The 19333-nt window shown below is 41.3% G+C and overlaps 1 protein-coding gene and 1 pseudogene across 1 annotated transcript in view; one reads left to right on the top strand and one right to left on the bottom strand.

Moving 5' to 3' along the window:
- LOC118371013 (regulator of G-protein signaling 17-like) overlaps nucleotides 1-19333 on the top strand; it is a 373137-nt gene that overhangs the window by 102476 nt on the left and 251328 nt on the right. The window lies entirely within an intron of this gene.
- LOC118371019 (pecanex-like protein 1) lies at nucleotides 16429-17227 on the bottom strand (annotated as a pseudogene).

Raw genomic sequence — 19333 nt, 5'->3', positions numbered from 1 at the left:
CCCCAGGAGGGTAATAAAACCCCATATATAACACAACATCCCTGGGGGGTAATAAAACCCCATATATAACACAACATCCCTGGAGGGTAATAAAACCCCATATATAACACAACACCCCTGGAGGGTAATAAAACCTCATATATAACACAACACAACATCCCTGGAGGGTAGTAAACCCCATATATAACACAAAATCCCTGGAGGGTAGTAAACCCCATATATAACACAACATCCCTGGAGGGTAATAAAACCCCATATATAACACAACACAACATCCCTGGAGGGTAATAAACCCCATATATAACACAACATCCCTGGAGGGTAATAAAACCCCATATATAACACAACATAACACCCTGGAGGGTAGTAAACCCCATATATAACACAACATCCCTGGAGGGTAATAAAACCCCATATATAAAACAACACAACATCCCTGGAGGGTAATAAACCCCATATATAACACAACATCCCTGGAGGGTAGTAAACCCCATGTATAACACAACATTCCTGGAGGGTAGTAAAACCCCATATATAACACAACACAACATCCCTGGAGGGTAGTAAACCCCATATATAACACAACACAACATCCCTGGAGGGTAATAAAACCCCATATATAACACAACATCCCTGGAGGGTAATAAAACCCCATATATAACACAACACAACATCCCTGGAGGGTAATAAAACCCCATATATAACACAACATCCCTGGAGGGTAATAAAACCCCATATATAACACAACATCCCTGGATGGTAATAAAACCCCATATATAACACAACATCCCTGGAGGGTAATAACACAACACAACCTGTCTGGAGGGTAATAAAACCCCATATATAACACAACACAACATCGCTGGAGGGTAATAAAACCCCATATATAACACAACATCCCTGGAGGGTAATAAAACCCCATATATAACACAACACAACACCCCTGGAGGGTAATAAAACCCCATATATAACACAACACCCCAGGAGGGTAATAAAACCCCATATATGACACAACATCCCTGGAGGGTAATAAAACCCCATATATAACACAACACAACCTGTCTGGAGGGTAATAAAACCCCATATATAACACAACACAACATCCCTGGAGGGTAATAAAACCCCATATATAACACAACATCCCTGGAGGGTAATAAAACCCCATATATAACACAACATCCCTGGATGATAATAAAACCCCATATATCACACAACATCCCTGGAGGGTAATAACACCCCATATATCACAACACAACCTGTCTGGAGGGTAATAAAACCCCATATATAACACAACACAACATCGCTGGAGGGTAATAAAACCCCATATATAACACAACATCCCTGGAGGGTAATAAAACCCCATATATAACACAACACAACACCCCTGGAGGGTAATAAAACCCCATATATAACACAACACCCCAGGAGGGTAATAAAACCCCATATATAACACAACATCCCTGGGGGGTAATAAAACCCCATATATAACACAACATCCCTGGAGGGTAATAAAACCCCATATATAACACAACACCCCTGGAGGGTAATAAAACCTCATATATAACACAACACAACATCCCTGGAGGGTAGTAAACCCCATATATAACACAAAATCCCTGGAGGGTAGTAAACCCCATATATAACACAACATCCCTGGAGGGTAATAAAACCCCATATATAACACAACACAACATCCCTGGAGGGTAATAAACCCCATATATAACACAACATCCCTGGAGGGTAATAAAACCCCATATATAACACAACATAACACCCCTGGAGGGTAGTAAACCCCATATATAACACAACATCCCTGGAGGGTAATAAAACCCCATATATAAAACAACACAACATCCCTGGAGGGTAATAAACCCCATATATAACACAACATCCCTGGAGGGTAGTAAACCCCATGTATAACACAACATTCCTGGAGGGTAGTAAAACCCCATATATAACACAACACAACATCCCTGGAGGGTAGTAAACCCCATATATAACACAACACAACATCCCTGGAGGGTAATAAAACCCCATATATAACACAACATCCCTGGAGGGTAATAAAACCCCATATATAACACAACATCCCTGGAGGGTAATAAAACCCCATATATAACACAACACCCCTGGAGGGTAATAAAACCTCATATATAACACAGCACAACATCCCTGGAGGGTAGTAAACCCCATATATAACACAAAATCCCTGGAGGGTAGTAAACCCCATATATAACACAACATCCCTGGAGGGTAATAAAACCCCATATATAACACAACACAACATCACTGGAGGGTAATAAACCCCATATATAACACAACATCCCTGGAGGGTAATAAAACCCCATATATAACACAACATAACACCCCTGGAGGGTAGTAAACCCCATATATAACACAACATCCCTGGAGGGTAATAAAACCCCATATATAACACAACACAACATCCCTGGAGGGTAATAAACCCCATATATAACACAACATCCCTGGAGGGTAGTAAACCCCATGTATAACACAACATTCCTTGAGGGTAGTAAAACCCCATATATAACACAACATCCCTGGAGGGTAGTAAACCCCATATATAACACAACACAACATCCCTGGAGGGTAATAACACCCCATATATAACACAACACAACATCCCTGGAGGGTAGTAAACCCCATATATAACACAACACAACATCCCTGGAGGGTAATAAAACCCCATATATAACACAACACAACATCGCTGGAGGGTAATAAAACCCCATATATAACACAACATCCCTGGAGGGTAATAAAACCCCATATATAACACAACATCCCTGGAGGGTAATACTACCCCATATATAACACAAAATCCCTGGAGGGGAATACAACCCCATATATAACACAACATCGCTGGAGGGTAATAACACCCCATATATAACACAACACAACCTGTCTGGAGGGTAATAAAACCCCATATATAACACAACACAACATCCCTGGAGGGTAGTAAACGCCATATATAACACAACATCCCTGGAGGGTAGTAAACCCCATATATAACACAACATCCCTGGAGGGTAGTAAAACCCATATATAACACAACACCCCTGGAGGGTAATAAAACCCCATATATAACACAACATCCCTGGAGGGTAATAAAACCCCATATATAACACAACATAACATCCCTGGAGGGTAGTAAACCCCATATATAACACAACATCCCTGGAGGGTAATAAAACCCCATATATAACACAACATCCCTGGAGGGTAATAAACCCCATATATAACACAACATCCCTGGAGGGTAGTAAACCCCATGTATAACACAACATCCCTGGAGGGTAGTAAACCCCATATATAACACAACACAACATCCCTGGAGGGTAATAAAACCCCATATATAACACAACATCCCTGGAGGGTAATGAAACCCCATATATAACACAACACAACATCCCTGGAGGGTAATAAAACCCCATATATAACACAACACAACCTGTCTGGAGGGTAATAAAACCCCATATATAACACAACATCCCTGGAGGGTAATAAAACCCCATATATAACACAACATCCCTGGAGGGTAATAACACCCCATATATAACACAACATAACCTGTCTGGAGTGTAATAAAACCCCATATATAACACAACACAACCTGTCTGGAGGGTAATAAAACCCCATATATAACACAACACAACCTGTCTGGAGGGTAATAAAACCCCATATATAACACAACATCCCTGGAGGGTAATAAAACCCAATATATAACACAACATCCCTGGAGGGTAATAAAAACCCCATATATAACACAACATCCCTGGAGGGTAATAAAACCCCATATATAACACAACATCCCTGGAGGGTAGTAAAACCCCATATATAACACAACACAACATCCCTGGAGGGTAATAAAACCCCATATATAACACAACATCCCTGGAGGGTAATACAACCCCATATATAACACAAAATCCCTGGAGGGGAATACAACCCCATATATAACACAACATCGCTGGAGGGTAATAACACCCCATATATAACACAACATCCCTGGAGGGTAGTAAAACCCCATATATAACACAACACAACATCCCTGGAGGGTAATGAAACCCCATATATAACACAACACAACATCCCTGGAGGGTAATAAAACCCCATATATAACACAACACAACCTGTCTGGAGGGTAATAAAACCCCATATATAACACAACATCCCTGGAGGGTAATGAAACCCCATATATAACACAACATCCCTGGAGGGTAATAACACCCCATATATAACACAACATAACCTGTCTGGAGGGTAATAAAACCCCATATATAACACAACACAACCTGTCTGGAGGGTAATAAAACCCAATATATAACACAACACAACCTGTCTGGAGGGTAATAAAACCCCATATATAACACAACATCCCTGGAGGGTAATAAAACCCAATATATAACACAACATCCCTGGAGGGTAATAAAACCCCATATATAACACAACATCTCTGGAGGGTAATAAAACCCCATATATAACACAACATCCCTGGAGGGTAGTAAAACCCCATATATAACACAACACAACATCCCTGGAGGGTAATAAAACCCCATATATAACACAACATCCCTGGAGGGTAATAAAACCCCATATATAACACAACATCCCTGGAGGGTAATAAAACCCCATATATAACACAACATCCCTGGAGGGTAATACAACCCCATATATAACACAAAATCCCTGGAGGGGAATACAACCCCATATATAACACAACATCCCTGGAGGGTAATAACACCCCATATATAACACAACACAACATCCCTGGAGGGTAATGAAACCCCATATATAACACAACACAACCTGTCTGGAGGGTAATAAAACCCCATATATAACACAACACAACCTGTCTGGAGGGTAATAAAACCCCATATATAACACAAAATCCCTGGAGGGGAATACAACCCCATATATAACACAACATCGCTGGAGGGTAATAACACCCCATATATAACACAACATCCCTGGAGGGTAGTAAAACCCCATATATAACACAACACAACATCCCTGGAGGGTAATAAAACCCCATATATAACACAACATCCCTGGAGGGTAATAAAACCCCATATATAACACAACATCCCTGGAGGGTAATAAAACCCCATATATAACCCAACATCCCTGGAGGGTAATACAACCCCATATATAACACAACATCCCTGGAGGGTAATAAAACCCAATATATAACACAACATCCCTGGAGGGTAATAAAACCCCATATATAACACAACATAACATCCCTGGAGGGTAATGAAACCCAATATATAACACAACACAACCTGTCTGGAGGGTAATAAAACCCCATATATAACACAACACAACCTGTCTGGAGGGTAATAAAACCCCATATATAACACAACATCCCTGGAGGGTAATAAAACCCCATATATAACACAACATCCCTGGAGGGTAATAAAACCCCATATATAACACAACATCCCTGGAGGGTAGTAAAACCCCATATATAACACAACACAACATCCCTGGAGGGTAATAAAACCCCATATATAACACAACATCCCTGGAGGGTAATAAAACCCCATATATAACACAACATCCCTGGAGGGTAATAAAACCCCATATATAACACAACATCCCTGGAGGGTAATACAACCCCATATATAACACAAAATCCCTGGAGGGGAATACAACCCCATATATAACACAACATCCCTGGAGGGTAATAACACCCCATATATAACACAACACAACATCCCTGTAGGGTAATGAAACCCCATATATAACACAACACAACCTGTCTGGAGGGTAATAAAACCCCATATATAACACAACACAACCTGTCTGGAGGGTAATAAAACCCCATATATAACACAAAATCCCTGGAGGGGAATACAACCCCATATATAACACAACATCGCTGGAGGGTAATAACACCCCATATATAACACAACATCCCTGGAGGGTAGTAAAACCCCATATATAACACAACACAACATCCCTGGAGGGTAATAAAACCCCATATATAACACAACATCCCTGGAGGGTAATAAAACCCCATATATAACACAACATCCCTGGAGGGTAATAAACACCATATACAACACAACATCCCTGGAGGGTAGTAAACCCCATGTATAACACAACATCCCTGGAGGGTAGTAAACCCCATATATAACACAACACAACATCCCTGGAGGGTAATAAAACCCCATATATAACACAACATCCCTGGAGGGTAATAAAACCCCATATATAACACAACATCCCTGGAGGGTAATACAACCCCATATATAACACAAAATCCCTGGAGGGGAATACAACCCCATATATAACACAACATCGCTGGAGGGTAATAACACCCCATATATAACACAACAAAACCTGTCTGGAGGGTAATAAAACCCCATATATAACACAACACAAGATCCCTGGAGGGTAGTAAACCCCATATATAACACAACATCCCTGGAGGGGAGTAAACCCCATATATAACACAACATATATTATATTATTATCCCTGGAGGGTAATAAAACCCCATATATAACACAACATAACATCCCTGGAGGGTAGTAAACCCCATATATAACACAACATCCCTGGAGGGTAATAAAACCCCATATATAACACAACATCCCTGGAGGGTAATAAACACCATATATAACACAACATCCCTGGAGGGTAGTAAACCCCATGTATAACACAACATCCCTGGAGGGTAGTAAACCCCATATATAACACAACACAACATCCCTGGAGGGTAATAAAACCCCATATATAACACAACATCCCTGGAGGGTAATAAAAGCCCATATATAACACAACATCCCTGGAGGGTAATAAAACCCCATATATAACACAACATCCCTGGAGGGTAATAAAAGCCCATATATAACACAACATCCCTGGAGGGTAATACAACCCCATATATAACACAAAATCCCTGGAGGGGAATACAACCCCATATATAACACAACATCCCTGGAGGGTAATAACACCCCATATATAACACAACACAACATCCCTGGAGGGTAATGAAACCCCATATATAACACAACACAACCTGTCTGGAGGTTAATAAAACCCCATATATAACACAACACAACCTGTCTGGAGGGTAATAAAACCCCATATATAACACAACGTCCCTGGAGGGTAATAACACCCCATATATAACACAACACAACATCCCTGTAGGGTAATGAAACCCCATATATAACACAACACAACCTGTCTGGAGGGTAATAAAACCCCATATATAACACAACACAACCTGTCTGGAGGGTAATAAAACCCCATATATAACACAAAATCCCTGGAGGGGAATACAACCCCATATATAACACAACATCGCTGGAGGGTAATAACACCCCATATATAACACAACATCCCTGGAGGGTAGTAAAACCCCATATATAACACAACACAACATCCCTGGAGGGTAATAAAACCCCATATATAACACAACATCCCTGGAGGGTAATAAAACCCCATATATAACACAACATCCCTGGAGGGTAATAAAACACCATATATAACACAACATCCCTGGAGGGTAGTAAACCCCATGTATAACACAACATCCCTGGAGGGTAGTAAACCCCATATATAACACAACACAACATCCCTGGAGGGTAATAAAACCCCATATATAACACAACATCCCTGGAGGGTAATAAAACCCCATATATAACACAACATCCCTGGAGGGTAATACAACCCCATATATAACACAAAATCCCTGGAGGGGAATACAACCCCATATATAACACAACATCGCTGGAGGGTAATAACACCCCATATATAACACAACAAAACCTGTCTGGAGGGTAATAAAACCCCATATATAACACAACACAAGATCCCTGGAGGGTAGTAAACCCCATATATAACACAACATCCCTGGAGGGGAGTAAACCCCATATATAACACAACATCCCTGGAGGGTAATAAAACCCCATATATAACACAACATAACATCCCTGGAGGGTAGTAAACCCCATATATAACACAACATCCCTGGAGGGTAATAAAACCCCATATATAACACAACATCCCTGGAGGGTAATAAACACCATATATAACACAACATCCCTGGAGGGTAGTAAACCCCATGTATAACACAACATCCCTGGAGGGTAGTAAACCCCATATATAACACAACACAACATCCCTGGAGGGTAATAAAACCCCATATATAACACAACATCCCTGGAGGGTAATAAAAGCCCATATATAACACAACATCCCTGGAGGGTAATAAAACCCCATATATAACACAACATCCCTGGAGGGTAATAAAAGCCCATATATAACACAACATCCCTGGAGGGTAATACAACCCCATATATAACACAAAATCCCTGGAGGGGAATACAACCCCATATATAACACAACATCCCTGGAGGGTAATAACACCCCATATATAACACAACACAACATCCCTGGAGGGTAATGAAACCCCATATATAACACAACACAACCTGTCTGGAGGGTAATAAAACCCCATATATAACACAACACAACCTGTCTGGAGGGTAATAAAACCCCATATATAACACAACGTCCCTGGAGGGTAATAAAACCCCATATATAACACAACATCCCTGGAGGGTAATAAAACCCCATATATAACACAACATCCATGGAGGGTAGTAAAACCCCATATATAACACAACACAACATCCCTGGAGGGTAATAAAACCCCATATATAATACAACATCCCTGGAGGGTAATAAAACCCCATATATAACACAACATCCCTGGAGGGTAATACAACCCCATATATGACACAAAATCCATGGAGGGGAATACAACCCCATATATAACACAACATCGCTGGAGGGTAATAACACCCCATATATAACACAACACAACCTGTCTGGAGGGTAATAAAACCCCATATATAACACAACACAACATCCCTGGAGGGTAGTAAACCCCATATATAACACAACACCCCTGGAGGGTAATAAAACCCCATATATAACACAACATCCCTGGAGGGTAATAAAACCCCATATATAACGCAACATAACATCCCTGGAGGGTAGTAAACCCCATATATAACACAACATCCCTGGAGGGTAGTAAACCCCATATATAACACAACATCCCTGGAGGGTAGTAAAACCCATATATAACACAACACCCCTGGAGGGTAATAAAACCCCATATATAACACAACATCCCTGGAGGGTAATAAAACCCCATATATAACACAACATAACATCCCTGGAGGGTAGTAAACCCCATATATAACACAACATCCCTGGAGGGTAATAAAACCCCATATATAACACAACATCCCTGGAGGGTAGTAAACACCATATATAACACAACACAACATCCCTGGAGGGTAATAAAACCCCATATATAACGCAACATCCCTGGAGGGTAATAAAACCCCATATATAACACAACACAACATCCCTGGAGGGTAATAAAACCCCATATATAACACAACACAACCTGTCTGGAGGGTAATAAAACCACATATATAACACAACATCCCTGGAGGGTAATAAAACCCCATATATAACACAACATCCCTGGAGGGTAATAACACCCCATATATAACACAACACAACCTGTCTGGAGGGTAATAAAACCCCATATATAACACAACGTCCCTGGAGGGTAATAAAACCCCATATATAACACAACATCCCTGGAGGGTAATAAAACCCCATATATAACACAACATCCATGGAGGGTAGTAAAACCCCATATATAACACAACACAACATCCCTGGAGGGTAATAAAACCCCATATATAACACAACATCCCTGGAGTGTAATAAAACCCCATATATAACACAACATCCCTGGAGGGTAATAAAACCCCATATACAACACAACATCCCTGGAGGGTAATACAACCCCATATATAACACAACACAACCTGTCTGAAGGGTAATAAAACCCCATATATAACACAACACAACCTGTCTGGAGGGTAGTAAAACCCCATATATAACACAACACAACATCCCTGGAGGGCAATAAAACCCCATATATAACACAACATCCCTGGAGGGTAATACAACCCCATATATAACACAAAATCCCTGGAGGGGAATACAACCCCATATATAACACAACATCCCTGGAGGGTAATAAAACCACATATATAACAACATCCCTGGAGGGTAATAACACCCCATATATAACACAACACAACATCCCTGGAGGGTAATAAAACCCCATATATAACACAACATCCCTGGAGGGTAATAAAACCCCATATATAACACAACATCCCTGGAGGGTAATAAAACCCCATATATAACACAACATCCCTGGAGGGTAATAAAACCCCATATATAACACAACACAACATCCCTGGAGGGTAATAAAACCCCATATATAACACAACACAACCTGTCTAGAGGGTAATAAAACCCCATATATAACACAACACAACCTGTCTGGAGGGTAATAAACCCCATATATAACACAACATCCCTGGAGGGTAATAAAACCCCATATATAACACAACATCCCTGGAGGGTAATAAAACCCCATATAATGTCACAACACCCCTGAAGGGTAATAAAACCCCATATATAACACAACATCCCTGGAGGGTAATAAAACCCCATATATAACACAACATAACATCCCTGGAGGGTAGTAAACCCCATATATAACACAAAATCCCTGGAGGGTAATAAAACCCCATATATAACACAACACAACATCCCTGGAGGGTAATAAAACCCCATATATAACACAACATAACATCCCTGGAGGGTAGTAAACCCCATATATAACACAACATCCCTGGAGGGTAATAAAACCCAATATATAACACAACACAACATCCCTGGAGGGTAATAAAACCCCATATATAACACAACATCCCTGGAGGGTAATAAAACCCCATATATAACACAACACAGCATCCCTGGAGGGTAATAAAACCCCATATATAACACAACACAACCTGTCTGGAGGGTAATAAAACCCCATATATAACACAACATCCCTGGAGGGTAATAACACCCCATATATAACACAACACAACCTGTCTGGAGGGTAATAAAACCCCATATATAACACAACACAACATCCCTGGAGGGTAATAAAACCCCATATATAACACAACACAACCTGTCTGGAGGGTAATAAAACACCATATATAACACAACATCCCTGGAGGGTAATAAAACCCCATATATAACACAACATCCCTGGAGGGTAATAAAACCCCATATATAACACAACATCCCTGGAGGGTAGTAAAACCCCATATATAACACAACACAACATCCCTGGAGGGTAATAAAACCCCATATATAACACAACATCCCTGGAGGGTAATAAAACCCCATATATAACACAATACAACATCCCTGGAGGGTAATACAATCCCATATATAACACAACACAACATCCCTGGAGGGTATTAAAACCCCATATATAACACAACATCCCTGGAGGGTATTAAAACCCCATATATAACACAACATCCCTGGAGGGTAATAAAACCCCATATATAAGACAACATCCCTGGAGGGTAGTAAAACCCCATATATAACACAACATCCCTGGAGGGTAGTAAACCCCATATATAACACAACATCCCTGTAGGGTAATAAAACCCCATATATAACACAACATCCCTGTAGGGTAATGAAACCCCATATATAACACAACATCCCTGGAGGGTAATACAACCCCATATATAACACAACATCCCTGGAGGGTAGTAAAACCCCATACACAACACAACATCCCTGGAGGGTAGTCAAACCCCATATATAAAACAACACAACATCCCTGGAAGTAGTAAATCCCCAAAACATGAAAGGAATTCATATTTGACAGTTATGGAAGTTCACCTGTTGGACATGTTGTGAGATGCTGTCCCCAAGGATCTCCTGCCCAGCACAGCCAAGGCATAGCACAGAGTGACCAGAGGGGAGTCCTCGTCACAGTCCACAGGCTGGCAAAACACAAGGGTCAAAGGCCATCAGTGTTCACATCCTCTGAAATGACCAGCAGCAAGGAAACCAAAGGTACAACATGGGGTCATCAAGACTGCAGGTCTTGATAGGGCCCTGTTTTTTCCCCTGGCCACATGGCCTTATCAGGAAGCATGAACTAGTTCCTAGAGTTTTCTTGACCATGAAAAATGAACTAGACAAGGGCTTGGAGTTTTCCTTACCACATGCATTATTGTACTGTGCATTGCAATCTCACATCTCCACTCACCTCCTCCAGTTTGTTGGCACAGTACTGGATCTACTCCAGATAGATGTTACAGAAGCTGGCCCTGGTGACGCCCTGGAGGCAGTGGACGTTGTCCTCGTCTATCTTAATGCTGAACACGGCCAGGTCTCTCTCTATGTGGTGCCACTTGGTGTAGGACACCAGAGCCTTCGTGATAGAGGGATCCTTGATCCACGTCTGTAGCTTCAGGGACTGGATCAGGTAGTAGATTATGCTCTAGTGGTGAAACAAAAGGGAATAAGTATTGATGATGAAATATATAGTTTTATTGCCTACTCCTCGCTTGCAAAGGTTTTGAAGCTCAGCAGTTAAGCTCAGACTTAATTGCTTTTGAAATAAAAGCAGTAATGAATTTCAAAGATGTTGAAAGTATAAAAATAAATGAATATTAAACTGCTTAGATCATAGGTTAAATTCAAATTCAAGTCTTTATTATCTGTTACATTTCCATAAGACGTCAAAAGGTCTACAACCTTCAGATAGTAGCTGACGAGCAGTTTGCGCAGGTCGTACACCTGCAGCATGGTGGCAGCGTTGTTCTCGCTGATGCTGTAGCCCTCCAGCAGGTACTTGGTGGTGGTGACCTCCCAGGCCAGCCATCGCAGGTTGAAGGCCGCGTTGCAGGACAGGACGTTTGGCAGGTGGCTCGGCTCACAGCAGCAACAGGAATCGTCCTCCTCCACCCCCTCAGTGATGGCCTCTACCTCCCTCTGCTGGCAGTATGTACCTGGGGAGGAGGAGAAGGGGAAATGAGATACCTAGTCAGTAGCACAACTGAATACAATAAACCAAAATGTGTTTTCCGCATTTAACCCAACCCCTCTGAATCAGAAGGAGAAGGACCACAGACCATCATGTTAATGGTGATTGTATGTCAGTGGTCGAGATGTGGGGCTTATGATTATTGGAAAACAATTTCAAAGAAAATGTAATACATTTAAGAAACTTGTAACATTCAACACAGTCAAGATATTTCCCATATCAGTAGAATGATCATAGCCACAGAGTACTTACAGGTATATAGAGTGCAACAGGAAAATAGGAAAATATTCAGGCCCCTTGACTTTTTCCACATTTTGTTAGGTTCTAAAATGTATGAAATTGTTTTTCCCCTCATTAATCTACACACAATAATCCATAATAACAAAGCCAAAAAAGTTGAGACATTTTTGCTAATTTATTTGAAAAAAAACTGAAATATAACATTTACATAAGTATTCAGACCCTTTACTCAGTACTTTGTTGAAGCATCTTCGGCAGCGATTACAACCTCAAGTTTTCTTGGGTACAACGCTACAAGCTTGGCACACCTGTAATTGGTTTCTCCCATTCTTCTATCCAGATCCTCTCAAGCGCTGTCAGGTTGGGAGCGTTGCTGTACAGCTATTTTCAGGTCACTCCACAGATGTTCGAGCTCTGGCTGGGCCACTCAAGGGCATTCAGAGACTTGTCCTAAAACCACTCCTTTATTGTCTTGGTTGTGTGCTTATGGTCGTTGTACATTGCTCCGTTCATCATTCCCTCGATCCTGAAGAGTCTCCCAGTCCTTGCAGCTAAAAAACATCCCCACAGCATGATGTCGCTACCACCATTCTACACAATAAGGATGGTGCTAGTTTCCCTCCAGACTTTACGCTTGGCATTCAGGCCAAAGAGGTGCATTTTGGCAAACTCCAAACTTTAGGTGCCTTTTGGCAAACTCAAAGCAAGCTGTCATTTGCCTTCTGGCCACTCTACCATAAAGGCCTGATTGGTGGAGTGATGCAGAGATGGTTGTCCTTCTGGAAGGTTCTCCCATCTCCACAAAGGAACTCTAGAGCTATGTCAGAATGACCATCGGGTTCTTGGTCACCTCCCTGACCAAGGCCCTCCCCGATTGCTCAGTTTGGCCCGGGCAGCCAGCTCTAGGAAAAGTCTTGGTGGTTCCAAAGTCTTGGTACCCTTCCCCAGATCTGTTGTCAGCACAATCCTGTCTTGGAGCTCTATGGACAATTCCTTTGACCTCATGGCTTAGTTTATGCTCTGACATGCACTGTCAACTGTGGGACCTTATATAGACAGGTGTGTGCCTTTCTAAATCATGTCCAATCAATTAAATTTACCACAGGTGGACTCCAATCAAGTTGTAGAAACATCTCAAGGATGATCAATGGAAGCAGGATGTACCTGAGCTCATAGCAAAGGGTCTGAATACTTATGTAAATAATAAATTATACATTTGCAAAAATGTAGAAAAACCTGTTTGCACTTCGTCATTATGGGGTACTATGTGTAGATTGCTGAGGATTTTAAAAAATTGAATCCATTTTGTAACAAAATGTGTAACACTCAAGGGGTCTGAATACTTTCCGAAGGCAGTGTAGGTGTATATGGCACTGGGTGTGGTATAGTGCTCCTCATTGTGTATTAGTCAGTATCTGACCTCTGAACTCCAAGCCTCGGAGCTGGAAGGTGACCAGGCCGTTGACAATCTCGATGAGGTGAACGAAGGCGTTGAGGTAGTCAGAGGCCAGGATGAAGCAGTCTCCAGAGCTGTAGTTCCCCCAACGGCCCAGCATCAGGTCACCACACAGAGAGTGCTGCAGAGAGCGCGTCAGATACTCATAGAAGATGGAGTTCAGGTTGTTGTCATCATATCCTGGAGGAATACAAGTTTATGTAAAATACACTGATTGACATGACCAACAAAACAACATGTATTAACCATGAGAAGATCATTGTCGAGTTGAGAAATTCGAAATCAGCTCCTCCGGTTAATGTTAATTAGGGAGGATAACATGATCATGTTTATTAAATAAATGTAATATTTTACCTGTCTCTTTATCAACCTGAGATACCAGTCTGCTATTGGCGTTGTCAATACGTTTGGTGCTGCAAAATGGTACCAAACCAAGATTAGGGAGACAGTACATTAATTCACATACAACAAACAAGTCTAACATACAATAGAGAGAATTCTGGTTTCTTCTTAGGACCTGTGTTAGTTATAGTTAAAATAGTTATATAAATCCTCAACAATAACTCAGTGACTGGAGTAGAGGTGCTAGACTATGTGTCTACGCCGAGACCACTTCGCTGATAGCTGAGTGTATGACATCATCTCTGACACGGAAATGTCCTTATATGGATGTCAACAGGGGCTCTAGGAGGCCACTTGCATATTTTCTGAGTATATTAGAAACAGACTAACAATTGATTATTGACAGTGACCTCACTCAATGGTTTGGTCATAGACTCAAACTGATTTGGACGTCCCTCATCTTGTCCCATCTCTGAGGCTGGATAGATGGGGGGCCATCGACACACTGTGGTCGTTTAAGGGCATATTGCCAGATTCAGACAATAAGCCGTTTTTCTACTTACCCAGTGTCAGATGAACTCATATGCTACAGTACCTGTAGACTTTCAGTCATTGCTCTAACACTAGTGAGCATTTTCTAGTGAAACTACCTTTAACTTCCTTCATACTGCATGCAGAAACATTAAAATGGTATCCACAGGTTCATCGGACTCTGGGGAAGTAGATAATCTTGCAGTATCCCTTTAAGGTAAATGTTTTAAAGGGCTTAATTGTGCTTTATCTCATGCTGTGGGCGATGAAAGGTCATTACTTGTAGTTCCTCTCCCAGAACTTGACGGGCCGCGGGTAGGAGGTGATGAAGATGGCGCTGCCCAGGAAGGGGCTGAGAGGGGAGTAGAACAGAGTTGTGATGAACGTCTGCAGCAGCAACATAGCTGAGTCTGAGCTGCATCATGAAGGAGAACCCCCACAACCAAGGTACAACCAACAGGTTTACCATACTCACATACCTGCTGTCAAATTTGCTGTCACAGTTTCAGTCAGAGCAACGTCAAAACATGTGGAAGCATGTGTAGTTCATACACACGTCAAAACATGTGGAAGCATGTGTAGTTCATACACACGTCAAAACATGTGGAAGCATGTGTAGTTCATACACACGTCAAAACATGTGGAAGCATGTGTAGTTCATACACACGTCAAAACATGTGGAAGCATGTGTAGTTCATACACACGTCAAAACATGTGGAAGCATGTGTAGTTCATACACACGTCAAAACATGTGGAAGCATGTGTAGTTCATACACACGTCAAAACATGTGGAAGCATGTGTAGTTCATACACACGTCAAAACATGTGGAAGCATGTGTAGTTCATACACACGTCAAAACATGTGGAAGCATGTGTAGTTCATACACACGTCAAAACCAAAGGATACGAGGCACAGCGAAGGGCTGAGCGGACGCGTGGAAGGCACTGCCCCATGCGATCTGCCAAGGTGCCATGTAAACCATGATGAAGTTGAGCTTGTGAAGCAGATCGCTGAGCTGTAGAGGAACAAATACCTGCTGTGAGTCACTGACAGACAACAAAGACAGTTCTTTTTTAGATCCTAAAAATAAATCCAAGATAATCAAAAGAAAGGCCACTCTACATACAGAGCAGCTGTGTCCGCTGCTTCACAGACCCCGATTAATACTATTGTACATTTTTTTAATCAATTGTAGGAAGTTTGGGAACCGCAGCCATAGTGAGTTGCATTAATTTCCCTATTTTATGATATTCAGAGGTCTTTATTGGGAGAGTGTGTACCAGTCTCTGGTCACGTCACAGACTGACCTTGTGGAAGACAATGGACATAATAAAAAAAGTCCAGCAGAAAGGTTTCAGAGGCTCTGCTGCAGTCAAAGTCGAAGAAGACGATAGTGAAGATGAGTGACGAACTGGAAGCTGGGATTGCAGAAGGAGGCGCGGAGGAGCTTCATCCCAGCAACTGTCATCAACAAGACATCACAGTTGGAGCGAGACACAGAGACCTGAGCAACTCAGGCGCACAGACGGGACACAGCGGAGCAAAGCAAAGGGGTGACATGGAGGGAGAGGGAGTGAGGGGAGACAAATGCACCAATACTAGCTAATAGTGTATATACAACACACATTCTTCCCTAGCAAAGGTCATGCATAGTGACTGACAAAGTGACAGAGGTGCAGGGTTTTGCTGCACCTCCAACATGCACAGAGGGGAGTGGTGGAGGGGAGGGGAGTGGTGGAGACCAAGGATATTATAGTAAACAAAAACTGACACTGAAATGAAAAAGAATCATGAAAAAACTATTTTGTAATCGGAAATAAAATCATTAACAAACCTGTTTGAAAAACTAAAATGATACTGAAACTATTATCTTTGACTCAAATGAAATAAAACCATCATGAATTATGTCCTTTTCTATTTATTTTTTAAAACTTTGGGCAAAAATCAAATAGGTTTTTCAAGCTTTTTTCTAATGGGGGTTTTAAACCTCTGAATCTGGCAGGTAAAAGCTGCCAGTAGGTTTCAAATAGGCCTAGCATCACTATCACTAGCTATCACTAGTTAGGGAAGAAATCTTCCCCTTTCTAAACACTAAAACTGACACTAAATAATATCAAAACAAAATAGCTTTTTATCCAACTCAAACTAAGTAAAAACTAGTAAATCAGGATGAAAGACGAGGAGAAAAAAAACACAATATAATAACCTTGGTGAAGACTATATAGTATAAACCTGTGAAGAACTGTGTGATTCTGGACAATGGTTTCCCCAGGTGCTACAGTACATGAAGATTGGCATTTTAAGCTAATCGAATAAGTGGGACAGAGGCAAGTTTAAAGTATTTCACACTGTCTACCTGGAAAAACATTAACTCTACATTCTAAACTGAATGTTAGACAGATTATCTAAACAAACTGGTTTTAAACTGAAAATGGTTCTTAGAAGACCTGAGTCAAATACTTGATTTAGTCTCGGTACAATGGAACCCCTGGAATAGTTCCAAAAGTGGAAACCCCAAGCTAAACTCAGAGCACCTCAAACGGGATTTGTTCTGACATTCGTGATTTATTGTTTCTAGTGTTTGATTATTATAGTATATGTTTGACATTTGTTATGCACTGTTGGAGCTAGTAACACAATTATTTCGCTGCACCCTGATATGCCAAACTGTGTATGTGACCAATAAAACCTCTGTAACATCTGCCAAACTGTGTATGTGACCAATAAACCCTCTGTAACATCTGCCAAACTGTGTATGTGACCAATAAACCCTCTGTAACATCTGCCAAACTGTGTATGTGACCAATAAACTCTCTGTAACATCTGTGAAACTGTGTATGTGACCAATAAACCCTCTGCAACATCTGCCAAACTGTGTATGTGACCAATACACCCTCTGTAACATCTGCCAAACTGTGTATGTGACCAATAAACCCTCTGTAACATCTGCCAAACTGTGTATGTGACCAATAAACCCTCTGTAACATCTGCCAAACTGTGAATGTGACCAATAAACCCTCTGTAACATCTGCCAAACTGTGTATGTGACCAATAAACCCTCTGTAACATCTGACAAACTGTGTATGTGACCAATAAACCCTCTGTAATATCTGACAAACTGTGTATGTGACCAATAAACCCTCTGTAACATCTGACAAACGGTGTATGTGACCAATAAACCCTCTGTAACATCTGACAAACGGTGTATGTGACCAATAAACCCTCTGTAACATCTGACAAACGGTGTATGTGACCAATAAACCCTCTGTAACATCTGACAAACTGTGTATGTGACCAATAAACCCTCTGTAACATCTGACAAACGGTGTATGTGACCAATAAACCCTCTGTAACATCTGACAAACGGTGTATGTGACCAATAAACCCTCTGTAACATCTGACAAACGGTGTATGTGACCAATAAACCCTCTGTAACATCTGACAAACGGTGTATGTGACCAATAAACCCTCTGTAACATCTGACAAACTATGTATGTGACCAATAAATGTTGATTTGGATTTGTTTTACTTTCAATTTGACCCAGGTCTGGGCCTTGGTGTCAGGAGTATGTGTTGAATTTGACCCAGGTCTGGGCCTTGGTGTCAGGAGTATGTGTTGAATTTGACCCAGGTCTGGGCCTTGGTGTCAGGAGTATGTGTTGAATTTGACCCAGGTCTGGGCCTTGGTGTCAGGAGTATGTGTTGAATTTGACCCAGGTCTGGGCCTTGGTGTCAGGAGTATGTGTTGAATTTGACCCAGGTCTGGGTCTTGGTGTC

The sequence above is a fragment of the Oncorhynchus keta genome, chromosome 2 (assembly GCF_023373465.1).
Source record: "Oncorhynchus keta strain PuntledgeMale-10-30-2019 chromosome 2, Oket_V2, whole genome shotgun sequence".
NCBI lineage: Eukaryota > Metazoa > Chordata > Actinopteri > Salmoniformes > Salmonidae > Oncorhynchus > Oncorhynchus keta.
The sequence above is the reverse complement of the archived record's forward strand: the minus strand, read 5'-3'. Positions and strand labels throughout refer to the sequence as shown.